Consider the following 24,707-nt stretch of genomic DNA (forward strand, 5'->3'; position numbering starts at 1 on the left):
GCCTGCGGGCTGCTTGATGTTCGGAGCTCGAGGAAGCGAGCTCGTCAACGAGGCGGACGACGAGACCATGACCGGCTCCGATGGCGCGGGGGTCGCGCGAACTCATCTCCCGCCACCGCATGACCTGCAGATACAAAGGAGGCCACAAACCCAGCGGCAGCGGCGCGGAGGTAGTATGCACGCTGTGGCAAACGAGTTGTGCATCTTGACCGCTCTCACGCTCCGACGAAGACGAGCACGTCGCTGCCGGCCGGCACAACCGCAGACACGAGACAACCGCCCATGAGTAGCATGGTCTTAGCCTCCTCCGGCAAGTGATCGTCGTGGCCCATTCCGTGCAGCCGGCGCGCGCCTAAGTGCGAGGCGTTTTAACCTTCCATTCATCTCAGTCGTTGGATGTGCTTTGAAGGGTGGATATAGAGGGACAAGGCACGGCGTGACTCGCCCACATCAAGGCACTGGATCTCGGTCCGAACGGAGCGCCTTGAGACACAAAATCCACCATCCATTGGCATCCAACGACCAGAAGTAGTCAACCCTAAAATGTCGGAGCTGGCCGGGGAGGAGGGGCATACATTTTAGGGTTGACTGCTTCTGGCCGTTGGATGTGAATGGACATTTTGTTGTTAAAATAATGGCAAGTTGTTGTTTGTTGAAGGGAAAAATAGCAAGTTGCACGCTTACATTACATGCCATTTTCCTTTGAATGTGCCTGCTCAATTGTCCGATTAATTGGCGGGCGTCATGGAGCCCTCTACGCGTGTGCGCCACCGTGAATCCGTAAGCAACGAACGAATGAATGAACGAGCTAGTACACGATAACAGTATTAAGGCCCTGGTTGGTTCATAAGTCCTAGGACTTTTTTTAATCCCAATTTATAAGTCTCAAGTCCAAATCCCTACCTGTTTGGTTCCTGGGACTTATAAGTCTCTATAAGACCATATTACAACTATAAGTCCCTATAAGTCCCTCCTTGAGAGTCTTATTTTATAAGTCTCAAATGCCCACTTTAAGTCCCTATAAGTCCCTCCTGTTTGGTTTAGATGGGATTTATAGGGATTTTTTTAAGTCCCTAAGCCAATAAGTCCCTAGAAACAAACACCCTGTAATACTCGTATTTTAAACGGAAAGAACAGTATCTCCTTGTTAGAGTCCAGACCAAAATGGAGCCTCCCCGTGCGTTTGGATTCTGGGCCATCGGATTAGCCTTCCAAAACATTCCTGACCGTCGGATATTCATCTGGAGCGGTTCTGGCCGTCGGATCTTCATTCGGAGCATCCCTGGCCGTCGAATCGAGTGAAACACTACTGTGTGGTCAAGCAGTGTGCCACCGCCTGTAAATCCAGTGCCCCACGAAGGGTATTCTCGTCTTTTCACACCCGGGCGTATAAAACGCATCAGGTCAAAACCTAGCCGCCGCACACGCGCACCCCGCTCCTCCTCTCCTCTGCGCCACCGCCGCCCGTCCTCCTCCCCTCACATCGCGCCCGCACGGCCCTGCTACGCCGTTGTCGCTCGCCCTGGTCGCCTTCACCCTCGCGCGCGCTCGCCAGCTGAGCGCGTCCCTCCTCTCGCGCCGCGCGGCTGGCGACCGGCGCATTCGCCTCTCGTCTTTGTCCTCTGCCCCGCCGAGATCGCTCCGTCCTCCGCCCTCCGCCCCATCGCCCCTCCTCTCGAGGCACTGGCTGGCGCGCTGCCTTCGCCGGAGGAGTGACGGTTGCGGGTCCGAGGCCTCCCATGCACGCCGTTCGGAGACGGATCGATCTTGGTCGGCCGGTCCACATCACCATTGTTGTCGTCCTTCGCTCCCTAGGATGCTATCCTCGCCACCATAGGGCCCCATCGAGCTCGCGCCATCGTCGTTTCCATTGATGGGGAAGCACAAGATGATGTGCGCTGCATCGCTGCTCCTCGGTCGAGCTTGCACCTCCCTTGTGCAGCGTGCCAGCCAGTGCCTCGAGCAGTTGTGCCACGTCGCTGCCATTGACGGGGAAGCACAAAATTCTTGACGAATGGGGTGTGGGGTACTCGACCCTGATTCATCAAGGAGCACGATGACTCGCCACGGTTCGCCTCTCTCTCTCTCTCTCATGTCAACCCCGATTTCCTTTTATTTTGCAGATCTGCAATGGCCTGACGAACGAGGCGATCCTTGGAAGCAGCACGTACACCTCTCTCTCTCTCTCTCACTCAGATTCCAAAGTTATTCCTCTCCATATTCCATACCTCTCACCATTTTTTATTTTCCTCGGCTTTTAGTTTATCATGTGTGTGCCAATATCTAATTCCCCTGGTTATCATGTCTAAGTAAGCATTATGTTCTCCTTTATTTAATTTGATTATGCTATGCAAAGGGAAATCAAGAATTACTTTTCTTGGTACATATGCAGTGTATTTTTATTTCCAGTAGTAACAGCTCAATTAGAGGTGAGATGGAGTGACATAGACAGTTGAAGGCTATATATTAGTTGCATAGATTGAGCAATATAAATATTGCATCACTGATGAATTAGGAGAAGACTAAATGGTGCATTTGGCAAAATATCTAATATGCAGCATTGGTGTTTAGTGGGTTTTAAACATTTCTGGGAGCACTCTGCCTATCTTATTCCTTCATTTAATATCTGGACAAATAAATGCAGGCTCATTCCTTTCATATCTAGACAAATGGATCCTAGAGTGCCAACCGCCACCACCATGCTCCTTCGAAGGCAAGCCCACTTCCTGAGGCCTACTTATTATTTCCCCATCGACACCTCTACCAGATCAGCCGTAGCAGCGAAACCCAACTGCTGAGAAAATATGAGGTGGGCAAGAATAGAAGAGAGATGTAGTGCTTTTGTGCTGATATTGGTTTGCATCTATACTACTAGAAAATGAGAGAGGGAGCTTTGGTACTGATATTAGTTGAGAGAGAGAGTACAAAGTGACATAGGTATTAATTATAGAGTAAAAACCTTCCTTCTGAATACACTGTTATGCTCTACCATTTTGCTTTGGTGTCTCCAAACACCTTCCTTTTTGATAATACAACCATATTAGGCAGTACTATTCAGCTCACATCTTCGAATGTTATTCAGCAGACCCCATTAGTAATATCTATTATCTCTTTAATTCAGCTTTATAAATCAGGACATGTGATAGATGGTGTGCGGATTTAATCCAGAAATAAGAGAGCGATCGAAATCCCTGGCTCCTCAGAGCTCAGGCGATTCCGGCCGTCCGATTGATCTCCTGATGCGTTTCCGGCCGTCGGATCTCGGGTTCGGTTCACGTGAGGCGTAGGATATTTACCAGATCGCCGTGAGCCGTTAGATAAAATTCCAATGCCACCGCGTGTAAAACTAGATGGTTGCGGAGGGCATTTTCGTCATTTCCCATGGTTGGAAAAATATCCAATCGCCACATGGGCGTGACCTAGCCGTCGCTTCTCCACATTCGCTCGTCCCACCTCCTCTGCCTCGCACGCCGCCACCGCTCGCCCTCACGCCGCCGCCGCCTCCGCTCGCCCTCGCGCCGCCCCCTTGCCTCTCTCTCTCTCCCTCCAAGCCCTAGAACCTCACCCGCGCCTCCCAGCTCCGCCGCCGTCCAGGTCCAGCCCCATGCCACCGTTGTCTTCTCGCCCAGCCGGCCGCCACCACACCGCACGCTCGTGCGCAGGGGCGAGAAGGGGAACCACCGCCCGCTCCCGGAGCGCGAGGAGGACGTGGTGATGCAGCGCCCAGATCCACGGCGGCATCGACGCGCCGTCGTCAACCTGAGCCACCACCGTCCTCGAGGTCGGCCATGGAGGGGGGGTCCGACCCAGGTACAGCCGTGGACGGAGACACCCCAAACCCTAGCATTGCTGCTGCTGGTCAAGGTGCTATTGGCCCCTCCCCTCCCATCATGATGTTGCTATTTTTGGCCCCTCCCCTCCCCTCATGTTGCTGCTTCTTTTTGGTCACACAGGTGCACGCACGCGTCCAGCAGCGAACCCTAGCCTCGGACGACAGCAGCGGCCATCACCAATGACGGCAGCGACAGGGGGTGAATTAGTTCTGCAGGTCAACCCCTTTTCTCCTCCTTTCCACTCCTCTTGTCTGGTGCTTATGTGGGACTCCAGTAGTTTTTTGGACGTGTTGGCTGGTCGGATGCGGCATTTTTTTTGGATGCATTAGCTATTCAAGCCTGGATATGGTCTGTTTCCTTTGGTGAAATTAGGGGATCTGCTTGGGTTGTAGTTGGATTCTGTTGGTTTAAGATATTTCACTGGTCTGACTATTGGTTTGGGTTAGTCCCAGATTTAGGTGTTTCTCTTGATGATTAATTGTTGGATTACATTATGTTACAATATGACGCAGATTTGTTGCCATTCGGGGTTAGTCCCAGATTTAGGTGTTTCTCTTGATGATTAATTGTTGGATTACATTAGGTTAGAATATGACGCAGATTTGTTGCCATTCGGGTTAGTACCTGCTTTAGTTCTTTTTCTTAAGGATTAGTTGCATGAATCACATGCCTGGTTAATTTAACGGATTGTACCTTTCATGGTTGCTGTTCAGTGGGTTTAGGAGCCATTCTTAGGTGCTTGATTGGAGCTTGTTAGGTGAAGGTGATGAGATGGATTGTGCATGGGCTCTGTTCTTGGAAATTGTCTGCCTGAATGGATTGGTTAACCCAAGCTCTTCCTTGTCCGTTTATCTTCGGGGTTGGACATCTGACAAGTTGGTTGGGAAAATATAAGACAATCTGTGTTGCTGTAGGTGTGGTTCTGACGTTCTTGGAATCAATGTACTATTTTCAGGGGCTGGATTTGTCTGTAATCGGTTGGGCCTTGCAAAAGAGAGGTGGGGAACAGGTTATTCGTGGGCTTCCGTTGTTGGATTCTTAGATGGTGTCATTGTTGATTTGTTTTCATTGGTCCTTTCTTAATTGTTTGCCTTGGCGGTCAGTGAAGTTGCATGGTTGGTTAAGAACATGGGTGGTCTATGCCTGTTGTGGGTGCAGTTGTTTGTATTAGAGTATTGTCCTCAAGTGCTAGATTAATTTGGTCCTTTCTTAGCAATGTAATCACAGGAATGGATAGGTCACATGGTTGATTAGAAAAAGAGCACTGGGTTAGTCTCTGATTTGGTTCTTTGTCTTTAGGATTCACTGCACGCTGAATTTAAGGCTAAAATGTGTCCCAAATTTGTTGGTTCGAGTGTTTGGCTTGAGGGTTGATTGTTGGCCTGGGCTGGTCTCTGATTTAGTTCTTTAGCTTAAGGATTAATTGCATGGCTGGTTAGTATAATGAAGATTAATTGTTGGTCTGGGTTAGTCTCTGATTTCGTTCTTTGCCTCAAGGATTAATTATATTGTCCTGTTATTCTTGAAGGTTAACAGTGGTGATGGACAATGTTGGTCGTGAGCTATTTTTAGGCTAGAAATTATTTCTTTCTTATGAAGGTTAATTATATTCACAACATCATATCTCAGAAACGAGCGGTTACGAATTTGTTTAGTGTCAGGAGTGCAATGGATTATGATCAATTAAGACAAATCTATGGACAATCGTTACAAATGTGACTATTTCATTGCCTGCAAATTTAGTACTTACTCTTATTTCTAGGATTGTTGGTCGGTTCTATTGCTATTTATTGTGCAAGGACCCTCTTTTGCTGGCCTCGGTCTTCTGCACTGTGTACCCTCTTTTGTTGGCATCAGCCTTTTAGATGATTTGCCAGTGTGTGTGTGATCTTGGTATAATGATGTGATGAACTAATTGATCCTACTTAGGAGGTAGGATCACTATTTACCTTTATTATCGCGATTACATGTGGTGTGTCTTTCTTTGATGTGTGTGTTGGCATGCTGCCTTTGATTATATTTGGGTCTGTACAATATGTTATGTGCTTATCATGATTGCTAGACCATGGCCTGCTCTGATTAGTCTTTGCATTTTCTATTTGTTGTAGATAACATTCAATGCACTGTCTGAACTGCGTCCGTGTAACTCGCTCTAGCATATCCTGTGTGTGCATATCACGTCTGTGGCATCACCATGGTGGAACCGAAAATGGACCTATCAAGGAGATGGATGTGGTTATACTAGATGCAGGTACATGTATTCTTTGATCTGGTTTCCTGTCTTTCTTGTCCTGTTATTTAATGGTCTGTTATTTCTCCTGTGTTGAACCATACTCTTTTCCTCGCAGGGTAACCATATGTATGCAGAGATGCCTGAGAAATTTGTTAACCAATTTATATGCGTCCTCCAAGAGTGTGGGTTGATGATCTGTCGCAAGTTTCTGGTCTTTCTCAAGAAGTATGTCTTTGGGCCGGTGGAGAGTCAATACATGATTAAGTTCACTAGGTATACAACTGTTGCGTGATGGGAGGGTCTAGAAGCAGAATTTCCTTTCTGCACCTATGTCCTGACTCCAATTAATCAGCTCCCAAGGCCTACAAACACGCCTGAGCGTTTCACAGGTACTTTTTATGATGCCTATCGTGTTGCTCCTTTTGTATTGGGCATGCCTTTGGTGTATTGACTTGTATTTTTTTGTATGGACAGATGTGGTTGGGATTATCCCAGGTTTCTTTGTTCTTTCATGTTGGAATCAGTGACAATACCTTGCCGGGTAAATTACCTTCTTTCCTATTAGAAAGTAGTGTATACTCTCTAGCTACTTAATGTGTTCTTTCTTGGCTGTAGCTTATTTGCTATTTTTAACTTCAAAATGATATGTCAAACATGCTCTAATTTTTTTTATGCCATCGAAGATCTCAGCTCATATTACTTCCTCTCTGTTTATGGTTGGGTAGTGGTGATTTTCTGATCTGTGGGTTCATACTTACTTCAACTTTGAAGTGGCATTCTAATATTTAAAAGCCACCTTTATGCTAGCAGACAGCCTGATTTTGCATTACAATTTCTAAGGATGAAACAGTCTGCATACCATAGGGCACACATCATTTAACTTCATTTTAATCGGACCGCACAATTTAAAACCTTGTGTTGTAATACAATTCACATTTGGCTCGCTATTCCTTACTTTTTGATGAGTTTTAATGTTAATCTGATGGAAACTGCAGGGACAGCTATTAACTTAATTTTTTTCCTATACAGCACTCCTCGTATTCTCTCCACTATGTTTGGCTAAGGTTGCAAAGTAAGAAGCATGTATGTTCTTGGTATTCAGTTCTAAAAGTCCAAATAAAAATCATCTAGATTTGGTAACCGTGAATGTTTGTGAGGGAGGTACATAAAAGAGTTAATTTCACAAAGCATAGTGTAGAAAATATATTGACCCTTTTAAGTTAATGGCTCTGGGTACATATGTATTGTATAACAGTTGACCCTTTTAATTTTCCCTTGTCTTTCATGTTCCAGATAGCATGTACCCATTATATAATATATTGTGACAGATAGATAAGAAAAGGCACACCATAATCTCATAAACCTATTGTTAAAATAGATCTGGTTGTATTTCAGCTTCTATAACGTTGCTTAAAATTCCTAAAAAGTTAATAGTTCTTTGCAGCCAAGAACATATCCTATTCATGTACTCAATAGCAGCAGAGACGGGCACGTTATGTGTTGTTCCTCTGGTGGGTTTCTGACGATTTGGCTCTTGGATGCAGGGTGGGTACGAGGAGATGAGTCTCGTGGCGGTGAGCGGAACGGAGACAAGGATGGCGACTTAATGCTTCTCGGAGACCTCATCTGGAGGTGAATTTTCTGGGCCTTTTGTTTGCTATTTCACAGAGTTGGATCTGCATGCTCGTGTTGTTCTTCAGCTTATGTCATGTAGTTTAGATTCATATATACATTACTTAATTAGGTTCAGGAGATGGTTCGCTGTTGGACTGTGTGCTATGGGATGTTTTGGTGGTCTGATGCTTTTAGCCACCGCTCTCGTTCCAGAGGTGCTCCTTTATCTTAACCATGACTCTGATTTTTAGTTAGACACCATATTTGCAGATTCAAGTTCCAAAATCAGGGTACTATTTTTTATTTTTTGTAAGCATTAGTGAGCTGAAATATGTAGAGTTTGGATTGGGGATATAAGCATTGTTAAACTAGGTTACATACTAGATTTTTCTGAATTTCTCCTCCTTTTCTGGTTCATTGCCAGTACATAGCTTCTGGTTTCCTGTAAGCCAGCTATAAAATTAATATAGGCTGCTATCGTTGCATGCATGTTTATTATAAACTTCAGCTAAATTTGGTTGTGTACTGTCCAGGTGGTGGCCAAAGGCAAATGGTACAGAACCTCCATGAGATTTTGAATTCTGCTTGATGCATACAAGAAAGGATATTGTGAACATTTGGTTCATTTTGGTTGTGGATTGACCTATGCTGTGCAAGGAAACATGTTGTCACGCCTTCAAGTGAGATTCTATCCGATAAAAATGTGCACTCTTGACATGCTTAATCTTTGTTTTCGGCTTCAATTGTGAGGCTGCACTGCAATCCAAATCTCTTTTTGGGTATTGTGTCTTTGTAGCATAGGATACCTTCATAAGATATGGTTGGCCATATGTACTTATGGTTGCCCTGGTGGTTTGCTTCCTGTTTAGTGCTTTGGGAGATATATATGCATTTTGGTTCATATCCATGTCTGTAGGGTGTGCCCGATTTTCAGTGCACTGTAATACCTGTTCAGGTTCGTGATTTGGGAGAAATATGTGCGGCGGGTAGTAGTTGCTTCTTCCTAACAGAGGAAGTCTGACTACACAGATAATTAATCTATGTGCTCCAGAATTAGACCGCCTCCTCATTGTTTGTAGATGCACCAAACAATGATTGATGCTTGCTAATTATAGGAATGGTAACTTCTTGCATAATTAATCTATGGGTTGCATAGTCCATTAGGTCACCTGCTTATTGTTTATATACGAAAAATAACAGTTCCTCCTTGCTGATAAAGGAAAGTTGGGTAGGAAGAAATCTAGGTAGACAACCTTCTGATTGTTTATATATGCATCAAGCAATAGTTGGTACTCATTGATTACATTAATGGTAACTACAAAAACCTTTCCATGCTCAGCATTATCGGCGACCTTTCTGATTTGGAGTTGTACTTCGTTATTGTGAATAATGAATATGGTCAACAATCTGAAGAAGAGTCACCTTCTGCCGAGAGAGTGATGCGTGTTACTGCCGGGAGAGCTGCTTCTTGCAGGGAGAGTGATGTGTGTTACTAATCTCCTATTTAGCGTTGCTCTAGGATCAATAGTACCATATGAAAGATCAAACATTTCATTCTTCCTTTTGTTCTAATGCAAATGCTTGCTTATGTGATTGCAGATCAACCTGCGATGTGTTAAGCGGATCACTGTGTAACTGAATGATCAATCAGAGAAGAGTATTTTTTCCACCAAAAGTGAGGTGAAATGTTTCTGTTCATCTTGGTTGTACTTCAGATAAGATTTAGCTACAGATAATCAGTAGTCACCTAATGTATTTGTTTGCCAAGTGTGTAGTGAGCGCTAAGGTGTCACTGGTTATTTTACATCCTTTATTCTTATTCCATTTAACCTCCAAATGAAATACTCTAGGAGATTTGTTGGTGCTCCATTAACCAAATATCGCTGACAAAATGTGGTTGTCATTTCAGTTGAGAGAAAAATTGCATACTTTGTGAACCAACGGGAGATTCATCGTTTAATATTATTCTTTAATCACTAAATCATATAGGAGACTCCTTTGGTGCCCCATTAACCAAATATTAGTATTACTAATAAAACTGACAAAATGTTATTCTGGGTGTGACTGAGCCCTGCTGAGGCAAGGTCACCCCTTTTACCCGCTTACATCCTCAAACGGTGAGTCCCTGACACCCCTCTCTCTATTGATTGATCCATATATCGCTAGGAAAGAATGGCTCCCTATCAGTTCAACTACTATTGGACTATGAATTATTGTTTTTTTAGGGAAATTAATTACTCCTTGGAGAATCATAGATCCATGTTCTATTTTTGTCATGTAAGTTAGGTTATAACTATGTAGTTACAACCACATATTTAGTGTTGCAATAAAAAACAATTAATAATAGAAACAAGTCAATTATGCGACTCGGTTGCGTCTTTCTGCATATCAATCTTGGTTTAGGTCATTTATTATTTGATCCCGTGATTGTGTTGATGGCTTAGTTTCTATTTCTTCAGAAAGGCACAAATATGATCAACCCTATCCAATTAAAGTTTAATCACCTCACATATACATGCTTTTTTTAAATATAGAGTTGTATTCAATTTGGCTAGGATGTAATCCCAGTGCTCCTAAAGTTATTCCCCAAGCAATCAAATATTTGAAGTGTTCTTTTGGAAGAAATGTCTTCCTGCACAATACTATGTATGGCTAGCTGCTAGCTGTTGATTTATATTGATTTCTGTCAAATCGGCTGCAGTTATATAAACCTTAATGAGACATCTTTGAAGAGAGTTTAGCCATTCCATATTTCTCTTTCGGGCATGTGTTGGCATGATATTAGTACCAACGACTCATGTGGTGGCTTACATGAGAAGTGTTACATGTCTTGGCATGATTTTATATAAGCCAGTAACACCGTTTTATTTTCTGTCTGCCATGATTTATCAGTTTGGTTGTTATAAATCTGTTTTTCATCTAGCTCATATCACTGTTTATTTGAATTCCTTGCATTTGTGGTTGGCTGACGGTATAAGCATTATTTATTAAGTGAATTTGTAGACTGATGTAATTGCAGACTAATAATAGTATTGACATTGTTTGCTTACTAACTAATGTCTCTGTAGTAGGCCAATTTGTGTGTTTTTGGTTGTGGCAGACCATTTTTAGTCAAATTGAGAAACAACTGCCTTTTGGTCTCGGCCCATAACCAACCGTGAAAGATGAGATGTTTATGCTGCCCTTCTACCTTCCTCCCTGTCCCTACTTTTCCCCATCGTGTGTTCGTCTCTCTGAAGTAAAGTAAACATGAAACTATATGCTGAAAAGTGGGTTGATAAATATCCAGTTACTAAATTCACTAAATTTGTGATCCCAATAGTGTGATCAAAATAGTGAAATGTCAGGGTTTGCTCTACTGCAAATTTGCAGTTTACTTGAACTTTGTTGTGATGAGCAATTCTGGTCTGACCAAACTAATAAATGCATGTGCTTTTCATGTTTTGTTCCTAGTAAGAAGTTGATTCTGTATTTTATGTATTTGTTGTGAGCTACTTTTAACTCTGATAAAGAACGTACATTGTATTTTCTTGCTGGTGTCCTTACATCTTTGATCTGATGCTTTATTACCGGGTTGGGAGTGATCGCACCCGCAGGGGTGCGACAAGCCACAATTTCTATCTGGTCTATGTTAGGCCTGTCCAGACGACTTCAACTTCTGTACGCTACATTTTCTTTTGGATGTGTCATGTCGTCATTTCTATTGGTCTACGTTATGCCTAAGACCAACCAAGGATTTATCAGTTTGGTTGTTATAAATTGTCTGTAAGCTACTACATGTTGTCGTGTCTTTTATGCCTAAGATATTTAGTGCTAAACCTATCGGCGAAACATGCTTTCTATGTTCATGCATTGTTTAGAGGCTTCTTATTGTGTGTATACAAACATTTGGACCGGCACCCTCGCGCCAAGGCGTGATCCCGATCTAGTTTCAGAATATTGTTAGCCCAACATACATGATATTTGTACATTAGCAACATGTATGTTAGTCCCAAAATGAATTTTTGAACTATGGATGGTACCACTAAATTTTTTTGAACCACATCTAAATTTCTCATTTGCTTCTCTGTTTACATGACCCACAATGCACTTGATTTCCAAACTAATAGATTTGGAAACAATAGTAGTTTTGGTTTGTTTTTATTCAACAACAGTTGCATATTCTTGCTATAATCTGTGATATGGTCTGTGCTGGCTATCATGCTTCTTAATTTCCAATATATTGATCCAACAGTTACAGCATGGCCTGATAGACATTGAAATCAATTTGTTCGGGCTGAGAACCATTCTATATAATACTCACCATTGTTTCGTTTCTTTTGGTCTAGGACAAAGGGTATAGGAATGTTTGTATTCAGATAGAAGGCTGAATTAGATGCATTCTTCGAGAGAAATTTACATCTTTTTACTAATTCCTCTCTTTGTTTTGTTTGTTTGGCTATTTCAGAATGACAACGAGATACACCTCCTTGATGAAAATATATGGGCAGTCGTGTAGTCATCACCGAGGAAGATATTGTATGTAGCTTACTATATTTTTGGACTGCCAAAACATGAGAAGGTGGGGTTTCATTCTGTACCCCTGATATTATGCACAATCATATATGTACTTCCTCCCGTAGCGACGGCCGGGGGTGAGGAGACGTCGATTAGGGTTTAGGGTTTGATGTTAGATTCTCTTAGCTTTGATGGTATGTGGTTCAACATAGATAATGTCCATAGTGCCCTATGGTTTTATGACATATTTTTGGATCCTGATGCAGTTATGGTATCTTCTATGAGACAATTTGTTTCACCGTGTTGGTAGACCATTTTTTATGTTGTGTGCTCAAGCGGCTCTCTGTTTTCTTTTAGTGCTTCTTGCTTGCTATTTTGTTGTTGTTAGGAATGCAGTGTTAATTTAGTTTCCTACAATTTTGATCTTTCAAGTATATTAAAAACTTTATAAGTTCTGATGTATCAACAAGAATCTGCGGATGCTTCTTTTCTTCTTGGGTTCTTAAAAAAGCACAAAGGTGGTCCATCTTGAACCGTAATCTGTTCGACACTGTTTTTCTAATTCCCTAGGAAATTATTAGTCATTCTGGTGTTTGGAGATACACTGTCAAGGTGACTAATAAACTTTCTTACTTTTACAATGTACAATGCATATATAAGTTAATATTATGTACTTCTGTGTTAGGAAAGTGCGCCTTTGCTTTGGTCTTGCTGTTGTTATGAGGTCCATTTGTAAAGAGCACGGTCCCATCCTTCCATTATCATGGTCCCATTAGGTAAATGAAGTTACTATAGTTGAGAGCATGGATATGCCCCTTCCAAAGCTCTATGCTAGCTTCTTTGTTTTATAGTATTTAACAAAATTCTTCATCAACAGTTTGAATACTTGTTTGTTTTATAGTATTTCGCAGAATTCTTCATCAACAGTTAGAATAACAATGTCCTAAGCAATTTGGATGACTCATATTATTGAATCGATCCATGTTTAAGCTAAATTGTTATGGATTGAACTTTGAGGAGCTCAATCCATATAGCTAAATTGATGTTATTTAGTTACGAAATTAGAGAAAAGTGGGATGCTCCTTTTCTGACTAGGTGCATACTTTCACTTGATTTCTATATTTTAAATGCTCCCCGCCTGTTGCTAAGAACATATAGCCATGTGATTTTTCTTGCTAATTTTCTGTCATTTAAGAGTTCTATTTTGCTCTGTTCCTATAGTAACCATTTGGGACTTGGATACAAAGTTTTGTCCTGGGCGGTTGAATTTATAAGGACATGATATCTTGCCATTATGCAACCTATACCATGCTTGTGTCATGGCAGTATTAACCCCTCCATCTACTCTTTGTTGCTGAAGAAACCAGTAGTTGTATTCATTGCATGTCAGCTGGTCTACGACTTCCATAAGTTTGCATCATTTTTTTTGAGTACTTTGCTGTTAGTAACTTCAACAAGACTATAAAAAAATGTTGGATCTACAGGGGGCAACACATAACCAGCGATAATGAGGTGCCGTTGGCCATGGGTGCAGTTGTCCACAGCTAGGGGTGGGATTGTTAGTTTGTTACAACATATGGATGATATGCACATGGAAGGTGCTCTAATAATCCCCACTATTATTTATTTGTATCATCTGCTAATGGTTTTGTATTTGAAAATGAATATTATCCTTGTTTCTTATATACGCAGGCTGATATAAACAAGCTATAATTGTTTGGGCTATGATTCGCAACATAGATTGGGGATTTTAAAATGTCAGACAAGAAAGTTATCGGCCTAGTAGGTTCAGATTCAGTTCTATTTTTTAAAATTTTCTTTTCTGTTACAAAATCATTTTTTGATACTTTTCTCCCTTTTATGTCATAAATCAGATAAGTATCTCAGTGTTTTATATGCAATGTTACACATTTGTTCAAGACAAAAAAAAATTCATATATTGAGTTTACTTACAAACCTTTGGTTGAGATGAAAGTTTACATCTGATGTCATTCCACTAGGACTCTGAAATAGTCCCAAAAAATGTTGTATTACCTCTCTCTTGGTAACTAATATTTGTATGGTGTGATTTCTGGAATTCACGATCTAAGATCTAAATAGTCTGATTCATGTTGTCAATATCTTATCGAGGTCTTGACTGACTAATCTTGAGTATGATTTTATTTGGTTTGGTGTTTATATTATGTAATGCTCAAGTCTTTCACCTGAAAATATTATTAATTGATCGAATTAATCTAAGTTTAGTTCTTGATGATTATTTTGTGGGACTAGAAAACAAAGTTTTTATGTTTGTACTTTGTAGGAATTATTATTAATGAAGTATTCTTTCTTCTTATCTCTCATTGGTTTTGCTTGTTAGAACAACAATTGTCATTACAAAGCATCTCTATGTCTCTCTCTAACCGTTACTATTTCCACTGTCTTGGCTTGCAGGTCGTCGCTTGAGTCGGATGAGGTCATGGTTACTTTACCTGATGAGTTACTGCCCAGGAAGAGCACAATCCACCACCGCTATATAGCAGATGGAGCTACCAAGGACGTCGTCATATTGACCACCGATGACCTACATCCTTTCGCTTCCCCTCATGTTTTGCAGAATAGAAGTGGCCTGAAAGCCACTTGAATGAAATCTTGTGTCTTGCGATGTGTCAATGCCATGAATTAGATGTTTGTAGTATATTTTTTTAATTGAAATGTTTACCTGTGATATTGAGCACAGTACATTAGTGCATGGATCAGCATTGCAGTTTCAACTCTTTTGATGTATGGTGATCTATGTTTTGTGCAGACTAACAAGGCTTTGTAGTGAATTTTTATAGGTCACATGCGACAAGTTGCCCTTCGTATGTTAATCTTGATACTTTGTACTGAATTTTTATGCGAACCATTTATTTGTCCGGATTGTCTTATATCGTAAATCTTGATGTCTTCTGCTAAATCTTGATGCTCTCTGTGGAACCACTCATGGATTTTAATGCTTTCTATTGATCCATATCCTGCTTTGTACTTTACTTTGTATTGGATTACATCCTTGATAAATACCAGGTGCTGGATCATTGGATCACTGCTTTAGAAAGGCACACTGTGGGCCCAAACATAAATTGGCTCTTTATGTCTATATTGAGCACTATGAATTGGACCAATGCTGTAATGACCAAATATGTCATGTTTGCCTTGCTTATGTATGTTGCCTTACCCTTTGCCGTTACTTTGACAAAATCCTCTGCTGAAACAAACGTCCCGAGCTTTGCTAATCCATCCCGAGAATCACTCTACTGTATTGGACTAATCCATCTTGAGAATCACTCTAATTCCCTTTGGCAACACAAAATGTTACGTTTAAGCGTTGGGAGGCACCATGTGCCAAAAGCTTTTTGCTAAGATGTAAATCTACTGTATTGGACTAATCCATCCTGAGAATCACTCTAATTCCCTTTGGCAACACAAAATGTTACGTTTAAGCGTTGGGAGGCACCATGTGCCAAAAGCTTTTTGCTAAGATGTAAATCTACTGTATTGGACTAATTCATCCTGAGAATCACTCTAATTCCCTTTGGCAACACAAAATGTTACGTTCAAGCGTTGGGAGGCACCATGTGCCAAAAGCTTTTTGCTAAGATGTAAATCTACTGTATTGGACTAATCCATCCTGAGAATCACTCTAATTCCCTTTGGCAACACAAAATGTTACGTTTAAGCGTTGGGAGGCACCATGTGCCAAAAGCTTTTTACCGGATATGACGGTACCCGACAGCAACCTTTCTACCTAGTATAGTACTAGAAGGAACACGATAGACTCAAATAGAGACAACAATAGATAGAAGTACCAATGTCAATCTTTTCAGAAACATCACACTCCTTCGCAGATCCAGCTCCTCCCACTCAATTCCCCGTATCAATCTCCCTCAGCACTATAGTTCCTATGATTTAGACAATGTACAAGAGGAACCTCACAAAATCCATGGGAAACGAAAGGTGAGAAGCTTGCCTTGCCTTGGGACAGCAATGGAGGGCAGCGGATGGTGGAGGGAGGGGACGCGGCGGAGCAGCAGGGGCACGGACGGCAGGGCACGACGGCTCTGGCTGCTGGTCGCGGTCAAGCTAGAAGAAAAGAACGAACGGGATAGCCCTCTCGAGGGAAAAACTCTCGTGCTGGGTTCTTGACGAAACTGTACGAGGGCAGATTAGTCAAAGAGGAATATTGTAAGACTAGTTTTTTTTCATTACTAGCTAACTGAACAGATAACAATGCCAAGGGGGCAATCAGCAAGAATTATGTGGTACTGCCCCCCCCCCCCCAGAGGGAGGCAAACGAACAAAGGGGTTTAAGATCAAAGGCCATCAAACAAGGGGGGGGGGGGTTAAAATCAATTCTCCCGTAGCTTCAAAAAAATAAATTCTCCCGAAACCTTTCCCATCGAGCTGTTCACTCCCCACCCCTAGTTCCGCCCTGCTAAAGGAGAACACCGGCTGCCGCCCGCCTGAAGGAGAATGCCGGCTGCCGCTGCCCGCTCCGCCCTCCTCCCTCGCCTCCTCGTTCGTCGGCGACGAGCGAGATTCTCTCCCCACTGCCCAAACCCTAGCACCGTCGGCTGCCGCCATGGCGCCGCTGACCCGCTCCGCCCGCCTGATGGAGAACGCCGGCTGCCGCCCGCCTGAAGGAGAACGCCAGCTGCCACCGCCCGCTCCGCCCTCCTCCCTCACCTTCTCGCCCGTCGGCGGCGGGCGAGATTCACTCCCCACCGCCCAAACCATATCGCCGCTGCCTGCCGGGGGGGAGGGGGGGGGGCGATCTGGCAAAGGTAAAAACATACTTGAGTTAAATGTTTGACATCATTTTGCATGATATGAAATGTACACAGTCCATGATATGATTCTGTGAAGACCTTCTCTATGGCTCCTCCCATTGCTGCATCTTGATCGGTATAGATAGTTCTAGGCTGCCTTCCATTGTGTGCGGCTAGAAATGTCTCAAAGAGCCATATAAATGAGTCGCATGTTCCATCAAACATCAATGCAGCACCAAAAATGATTGTTTCTCTAAACTGATTGAGCCCAAGAAAAATACCAAATGGCCTATACTCTTTGTTCGTGCCAAATGTAGTGTCAAAAGTGACAACATCACCAAAGTGTGCATAGTCAAGTAGCATTTTAGCATCAACCCAGAATATGTTGGCTATATGCTCCTCACAATCCAACTGCAAATGATATTGGAAGATGGATTCTCACCTATCTTGTCACGAAAGAAATTCAACATACTATCGGCCTGTCCATAAGCCATCTCCCGCTGCTGCTTGGTTCGCAAATGATTCTTTTGGTCAGTCAAAGTGTAACCAACGTTGAACTTCCCACCAGCTCGACGACATGCAACCTCATGTGAAGCTTTTGGCATAATTCCAGAATCACCGACTATTTCTATCTCCAAAGCTTGCACATCTGAAATCTTCCTTTGTGATGCCAACAAGTGACAGGTTTGTGGCAATTGAAGGAGGTGATTGTGTTCCAAATCAACTTCGGTGACTTCAAAAAAATTGGTCACTCGATCAAATGAAACAATCATCCAAACTTTACAATTGGTTCTTGTTTCAGCTCTAATGCGCTTCAGCTCGTGATCTATTTGACTTTTCCTTCGAATGCCTTCATTGGAACAAACAAACCTACATGAAGTGATTGTTCCATCAATTCTGCTTATGATGGTATTTCTTTTCCTCACATCAAAGCCTATGTGACCTCCATATTGCACCCAGAACTCCCAAGCCTCATCCGAATTTCTGAACCGCATACCAACTTCGGGTATCCTGTTGCCAATCGATCCCATCGCACAACGCACAATTCTGCCAAATTCCACAGCGTATACTCAAAATAGAAGTACAATACTCGCTGCAAGTCTCCATATTTATTCAGAAATGTAGTGCCGACTCAAAATAGAAGTAGTTCCTATGTTGAAACCACAAAGCTTAGCAGATTATAGTCTTATCGAGATGCACATAAGTACTTAACTCGCTGCAAGTCTCCATATTTATACCGGTGACTGGACAACCAATTATATCAAATACAACAGCAGAAGGTACATTATGGTTAGCTCTACCAGTATACAAATACCAATTTCAATTTTGTTGCCTGCATCTGAGTGCACTAATCAGAGACAGCGCGAGGAGCCTGGGCAAAGCTCGTGCATAGCGATGTCAGCTAGCTTGCCCCAACAAAAATCACTACTAAGCAAGTAATCAAACTAATCTGCAGTGAAGAGTTGCCGGACGAGCCCGGGAGCTGGCTCCGCCTCTGGCACTAATGGAATAAGAGAGAGAGAGAGGGGACCTTAGAAGAGGTCGCTGACGATGATGAACGGTCCCCAGCTCGCGGCGGCGCTCGTCCCCTTAATTGAACAAACTTTCACCCTTTTACACTATTTACAATATAAAGCACGATTTGAAATCGAACAGGAATAGAGTACTTGGTTTCTTTGAGATATAAAACATCAAGCCTCGTATCTAGGACCAACACTGCATAGGTGTAAAGGTAGAAATAATTTGCACTCTTTACATCATAGCCAGAAGGGACAGTTATTATGCACATGTAAATGCCTGAAGTATGAAGCAACAATAATATGCATGGATAATCACATTGCAAAATTATACAGAACAAGGGTGTCATGGCTTTTCAGCCCAGCGAGTACCAGACTGGGTTAGTTACTGCTTGTGCATGTTGTTCACCTCCCAGCTGAGCCCAGATACATCAATATGTGTTTCTATCCATTGGCCCAATTCAGTGGCTCGCTTTGGCGCAATCAGTTGCAACATAATTACAGTGTATAAATCAGTGTGATGAGAAATGAAAAAAAAGAATGATTTTTTTAAACTGTAGATGATAAGGTACAACTTCATATGTAGTTATGCACGGAATAAAGAGCAGGTAGCATGCCTTGTTATTCTCTTGAAAATCGACAGCAGTCAGCGTATAATAGGAGTTCAAGCTCTAGATTTATATATCATTAGTAGCCCATGACTTAAGACAACCATAACAAATTGATGGCGAATTGGTGAATGAACTTATGTACCTGTTTATTAATAAGTATATCACACGTAGAGTTTCCATAAAGCAATTTCTTCTAATTTCAAGTAATCTACTTAACTATCTTAGGAGCAATAGCACTTTGATGATGTAAACTGAAGTCTCACTTGAATCTGATGCCAATATGCTTGCATGACAGTTCTTCAGCATTTCCAGTTTTCTAAGATGAAGGGAAATACTGGCAGATGGCAATATGCTAGCTTGCCCGGTAGTTTGTATCTTACAACACTATATACATCAGCCACTCCATGAGAAATAAACAGAGCTAATAAGGAAGACTACGAAAGCACACTGTAGCTCCTTGCTTGATTATATAGGCATATAGGCGTATACAAATGCATGTGGCTCCTTGCTTGTAATCACAAGTGAGTTGAAGAAATATAAACATAGCTTGTAACCACCGTGAGTTGAAGAAATATGAATGTAAGGCACCTTAATTACCTTCCAGTGGCTATCCAATCAGCTTTCACATATGCGTGTCTTGCTAATCCATCAATCAAACCAGTGATTCGAGTTGGCTTTGGCTACCTACATTACTATAAGATTCAATACATCTCAAGACAAGTGAGGTTTCCTCCGTACATGTATTGCTGTCTACCAAAGGCATGGCTAGGTGAAATATTGGTTTCAGAATTTTATAGTCTGACATTACCCTATTTGTTAAGAGGGACAACTCAAACATTAGTTTCAGTATCTTCTAGTGGTTTATATATCTTGACCAAGGACCATCTCAATATCTGACATGACCCTGTTTGTTAGAAGGAAAAATGATCCACCTATTTCTTCATACATGTAGGCATCACTCACAACTTCTTAGCTTTTGAGATAACACGAACATGTTTCCGAACATTTTATCTGAGAACTTGAAAATCTAAATTAATAAAAACGAGCAAGCCGTTTCCAGGCTCATAACTACAAGGATTTTATTTCAACTCACAGGAAAAAATAATTGATATAGCTATTCTCAATGTATACTGTTTACAAAGGTTTTAATCAATCTACCATTCGACCCACGTCATATATTTGTGTCAGAACAAAAATATTCTAAAGATGAAAAACCATTCATCCTCCATTGAAATTGTAATCTGCACCAAATTAATCTCACAACACAACTTAGAAGTCAAAACACCGAATGAATGATGGCTGTGTCAAAGGACAAGGCAAGGAAGATCTTAGTAATGGGAAAGAATGGCATAGCTTAACAAAAATTCTGGAATGCAAGAGCAACACACGCCACACACACGGGCAAGAACATGAAGAAAACAAATGAGAGAATGGAGATCGACGCACCTGTAACTGCAGACAGGACGTGGAAGCATTGCTGCAGGTATGAACAGAGCAGAACATAGTAGCTCCCCATCAACCACTACACTAGATCAGGCCATCTCCGAGATGGAGTTCCACTGGAACTGGAAGAGGACGTGGGTGTGGACCACGTAAAGGTCCTCTGGAAGCAACTCTTACTTGAATATCTCTTTTTGAAAATCAGACAACCTTTCATAAACATCAAAGGAGCAAGTATCAGAATCTTCACGGAGTATGTGCTGTAAAATAGCACTATAACTGCAAGTAAAATAAGAGTGGTAATGTAGAGACATGTTCTTCGTTGTCAACAAAATAGTTAGCAAAACATCTTTCAAGATTCCGCTTACATTTACCTGACCTTGAAAATATTTCCTATCAATAATAACATACTTTAATTTTGTTAGTTAAAACTAATGTTGGTTATTTGACAACAATGCAGGCAATGCATGCAATGAGTGAGAACCAAAAGAGATTTTCGGAGGACCTACAACCACGTCTAACGGAAGCTGAGAAAAAAATTGTGGATGGAGAGAAGTTGCGCAAAAAGCTACATAACACTGTACTTGTAATGACTTACTCTCTTCAACCCTTGTGATCCCATAGAGTATATCTATTTTTAATATTTGTGTGGTGCAGGATCTTAAAGGAAATATTCGTGTTTTCTGCCGAATACGACCTTTAATCTCAAATGAATCACTAGCCTTAGATTTTGATGGAGCAAATGATGGAGACATTGGGATTATGAATGGAGGAACAGCAAAAAAGACATTCAAGTTTGACCGAGTCTACACCCCAAAGGATGACCAAGGTATCTCTTGGTACTATGGAGCCTGTACTAGCTTTTTGTTGTCTTTCACAACTGTTCTTACAATGCGAATGTTGCTAATTCTAGTTTATACTTCCAAGTAATGTTGGAGTTTACAATCATAAGATTTTCTTTGTTTGTCTAATATACAAGTTGTATCCATGAACAGCTGAGGTTTACGCCGATGCATCTCCACTAGTCACGTCAGTGCTAGATGGATACAATGTGTGCATCTTTGCATACAGACAAACAAGAACTAGGAAGACCTTCACCATGGAAGGGACTGAAAGGAACACAGGAGTAAACTATAGAACTCTGGAGGAGTTCAAGATTGCCGAGGAGAGAAAAGACACTGTCACGTACAACATATCAGTTAGTGTGCTTGAGGTGTACAATGAACAAATCAGAGACCTCCTTGCAACATCCCCTTCATCTAAGAAGTAAATCACTTTCCTTTAGTACCTTTCATTTTGTTTCACAATACTTCATCTAAGTACAACCACTTTCCTTCGGCATCCTTCATTTTTTGTTCACAATAGTACCATGTTGTGGTAACCTGTATATATTTGCATATATAGGTTGGAGATCAAACAAGCAGGTGAAGGATCCCATCATGTGCCCGGCATAGTTGAGGCCAAAGTTGAGGACATAAATGAAGTTTGGGATGTCTTACAAACTGGAAGCAATTCGAGGGCTACAGGGTCAAACAATGTGAATGAACACAGCAGTCGCTCACACTGGTTGGTCATAATTAACATTATTTTTCATTTCTCCGTGGAGTACCTTCCTGCTTGTGGTAAAAATGGTTTGACCTTTATAATTTGTTTTCAGCATGCTTTGTATCATGGTTAGAGCAAAGAACCTGATAAATGGGGGCTGTACAACAAGTAAGCTCTGGTTGGTAGATCTTGTTGGAAGCGAGCAGTTAGCCAAGACATACGCACAAGGTGATCGGCTCAAGGAAGCACAAAATATCAACATGTCGCTTTCTTCTTTAGGCGATGTCATTTATGCTCTTGCTTCCAGAAGCAGCCACATTCCTTACAGGTTTGCACTCTGAGTCAGTAACGGGTTTGCACCTATCAGCTCCTGTTTTCTGCTCCTGTTTTCTTACTGTCTTGATACTTTTCTTGTGCGCAGGAATTCCAAATTGACGCACTTGCTCCAAGACTCTTTAGGTAAATTGATCTGTTTGTTGCTCTGGAACAAATACCATATGAACAATATACCAAATATTGACCATTTCTGTTCCTCTGCATTCTCTCACTTGGCCACGCGATTAATTTGTTCTTTTCTGTTCTTCTCCACAATTGCGGTAACATGAGGCGATTCGAAAGTCGTAATGTTTGTGCAAATTAGCCCATCCGACAACGACGCGTCGGAAACCTTGAGTTCGTTGAACTTTGCTAGCCATGTCCGTGGTATAGAACTGGGCCCAGCAAAGAAGCAGGTCGACACAGCCGAGCTTCAAAAGGTCAAACAGATGGTGAGTGTTGATATTCCTGAAGCTTGTTAGTTCTGTGAATGCTTGAAGCTGAACTGATGGGTATTTCTGGTGGGTGAACGTGTGACAGCTTGAAAGGTCTAAGCAGGAAGCCAAGCTGAAGGAGGAATCTTTGAGAAAGCTGGAAGAGAAGTGTCAAAATTTAGAGAATAAAGCCAAGGGAAAGAGCAGCTTTACAAAAACTTGCAAGACAAGGTATGTCTGTGCAATTGAGGAGGAGGCTAATATTTCAGTTTCAAATATCTTGTGACTGAATCTTGTGTTGATTCTTCTAGACTGCTTTTTCTTCACTTGTAAATTGTGGCTGACAGACTTTGTGTAATAACTTGATTGAACGTGAAGGATCTTGAAAGCCAACTAGACTCTAAGATGCATTCTCAGATTACGTTGGAAAAGCAGCAGAATCAGCTTTCTGGAAAACTGAAGGAGAAGGAAGAAGCATGTAGTGCGCTACAACACAAGGTAACGTAGGAATTGGAAGTGGTTAATTAATGTCGTTAACAGCTAATCCCTCCGTTCCTAAATACAAGTCTTCTTAGACATTCCCACTATGGACTACATACAGAGCAAAATGAGTGAATCTACACTCTAAAATATGTCTATATATATCCGTATCTAGTTTATAGTGTAATATCTAAAAAGACTTATATGTAGGAACGGAGGGAGTAGTAATTGTTTAAGGAAAGGCAGATAATATAATATTACCCATGCAGATAGAGGAGTTGGAGCGTAAGCTTGGTCAGCAGCAGCAGTCAGACTCTGAGGTCGCAGCTCTTAAGCAAACGGTACAGAACTCAATTGAATCTTTTACCTGGATAACAATCATCAATCAATGGGAATTATTAACAACAAGAGACTTGGATTGATTTGGTTATGTGCCTTTTCTTGTTTCAGATTGAGGAGCTGGAGGTCAAACTGAAGGAGCAGGAACAACAAAGATCAGCTGCAGAATCAAAGGTTGGTTATTTTCTAGCAGTGCTGCATGTGCACGTATTTGGTTTCTTTGATCATCCATCCTGGTGTAAATTCTGAAACCACCGAACCGGGTAGCTGATACAGAGTGTCTGTGGTTCCAGGGTGACGAGGCAGCAGCAGCAGCAGGCGGCGGTGGCGAGCAGCAACAAGACCAAGGGGTGGGTTAGGTGAGGTAGGCTGGGGCTGCGAGCATTTAGGTGTGTGTCTCTGTTGTTGTAGATGAGATGAGATGAGATGAGATGAGATGGGATGAGCTGAGATGAGTAGTGACTGACTTTTCTGTAACTTTGTTTGTTTGTAGGAGTAGGGAGGGGTTTCGTTGCTGTACTGTATTTGTAGGTGTAGTTTTACCTTGGTAGAGTAAGAAGAAGATGGATTGGAGGCTCAACTTTGAGCTGAGCCGAGCCACCCCTCAGCATAGATACCTACCTACCTTCATGCTCTGTAAAACAAAACCATTTAGGCCGGCTGCTTTGATGCAGCATTTAGGTAGGTGTAATTTGACTTTTGTCATTCAGGCTTTGTCCCGTTTTGAATGCATGAGGTAGATCATGGTCTACCTTTTCTTTCAAAAAATAATAATAAAAGAAATGTCACCTTGCAATGCATCTCAACTTGAGAGTCCATCTCATCGTCTACCTTTTTTTTTTCTTTTTTCCATTTACGTTTTAAATCCATGAATATTTTTTGTAGAAAAACCATCAACAAATTTTAAACTCATGATTCTTTTTCAAATTCCGAAAATAATATCAGATTTCCAAACTTTTTGAAGTTCATGATCATTTGTTAAATCCTTCAACATTTTTATATGTGTCAACTTACTTTATAAAATTCACAATTTTTTTCTCAAACTCATGAAGTTTTTGCAAA

At 41.7% G+C, this 24,707-nt stretch overlaps 1 long non-coding RNA gene and 1 pseudogene across 34 annotated transcripts; both read left to right on the forward strand.

The window, feature by feature from the left end:
* Nucleotides 1-1,422: 1,422 nt before the first annotated feature.
* On the forward strand, nt 1,423-15,086 carry LOC123093827 (uncharacterized). Of its 34 annotated transcripts, none has more exons than XR_006445587.1 (15): nt 1,423-3,864; nt 3,954-4,048; nt 4,547-4,842; nt 5,942-6,084; nt 6,182-6,455; nt 6,541-6,607; nt 7,096-7,138; nt 7,611-7,698; nt 8,214-8,360; nt 9,020-9,164; nt 9,280-9,360; nt 12,128-12,241; nt 13,662-13,775; nt 13,870-13,959; nt 14,611-15,086. It is a non-coding gene; the product is annotated as an uncharacterized lncRNA (long non-coding RNA). The 34 variants fall into 34 exon arrangements; XR_006445585.1 differs by having other exon boundaries at nt 4,547-4,831; XR_006445592.1 differs by having other exon boundaries at nt 4,789-4,842.
* Nucleotides 15,087-16,777: 1,691 nt separating this feature from the next.
* LOC123090338 (kinesin-like protein KIN-14E) lies at nt 16,778-24,144 on the forward strand (annotated as a pseudogene).
* The last annotated feature ends 563 nt before the right edge of the window (nt 24,145-24,707 follow it).

The sequence above is a fragment of the Triticum aestivum genome, chromosome 4B (assembly GCF_018294505.1).
Source record: "Triticum aestivum cultivar Chinese Spring chromosome 4B, IWGSC CS RefSeq v2.1, whole genome shotgun sequence".
NCBI lineage: Eukaryota > Viridiplantae > Streptophyta > Magnoliopsida > Poales > Poaceae > Triticum > Triticum aestivum.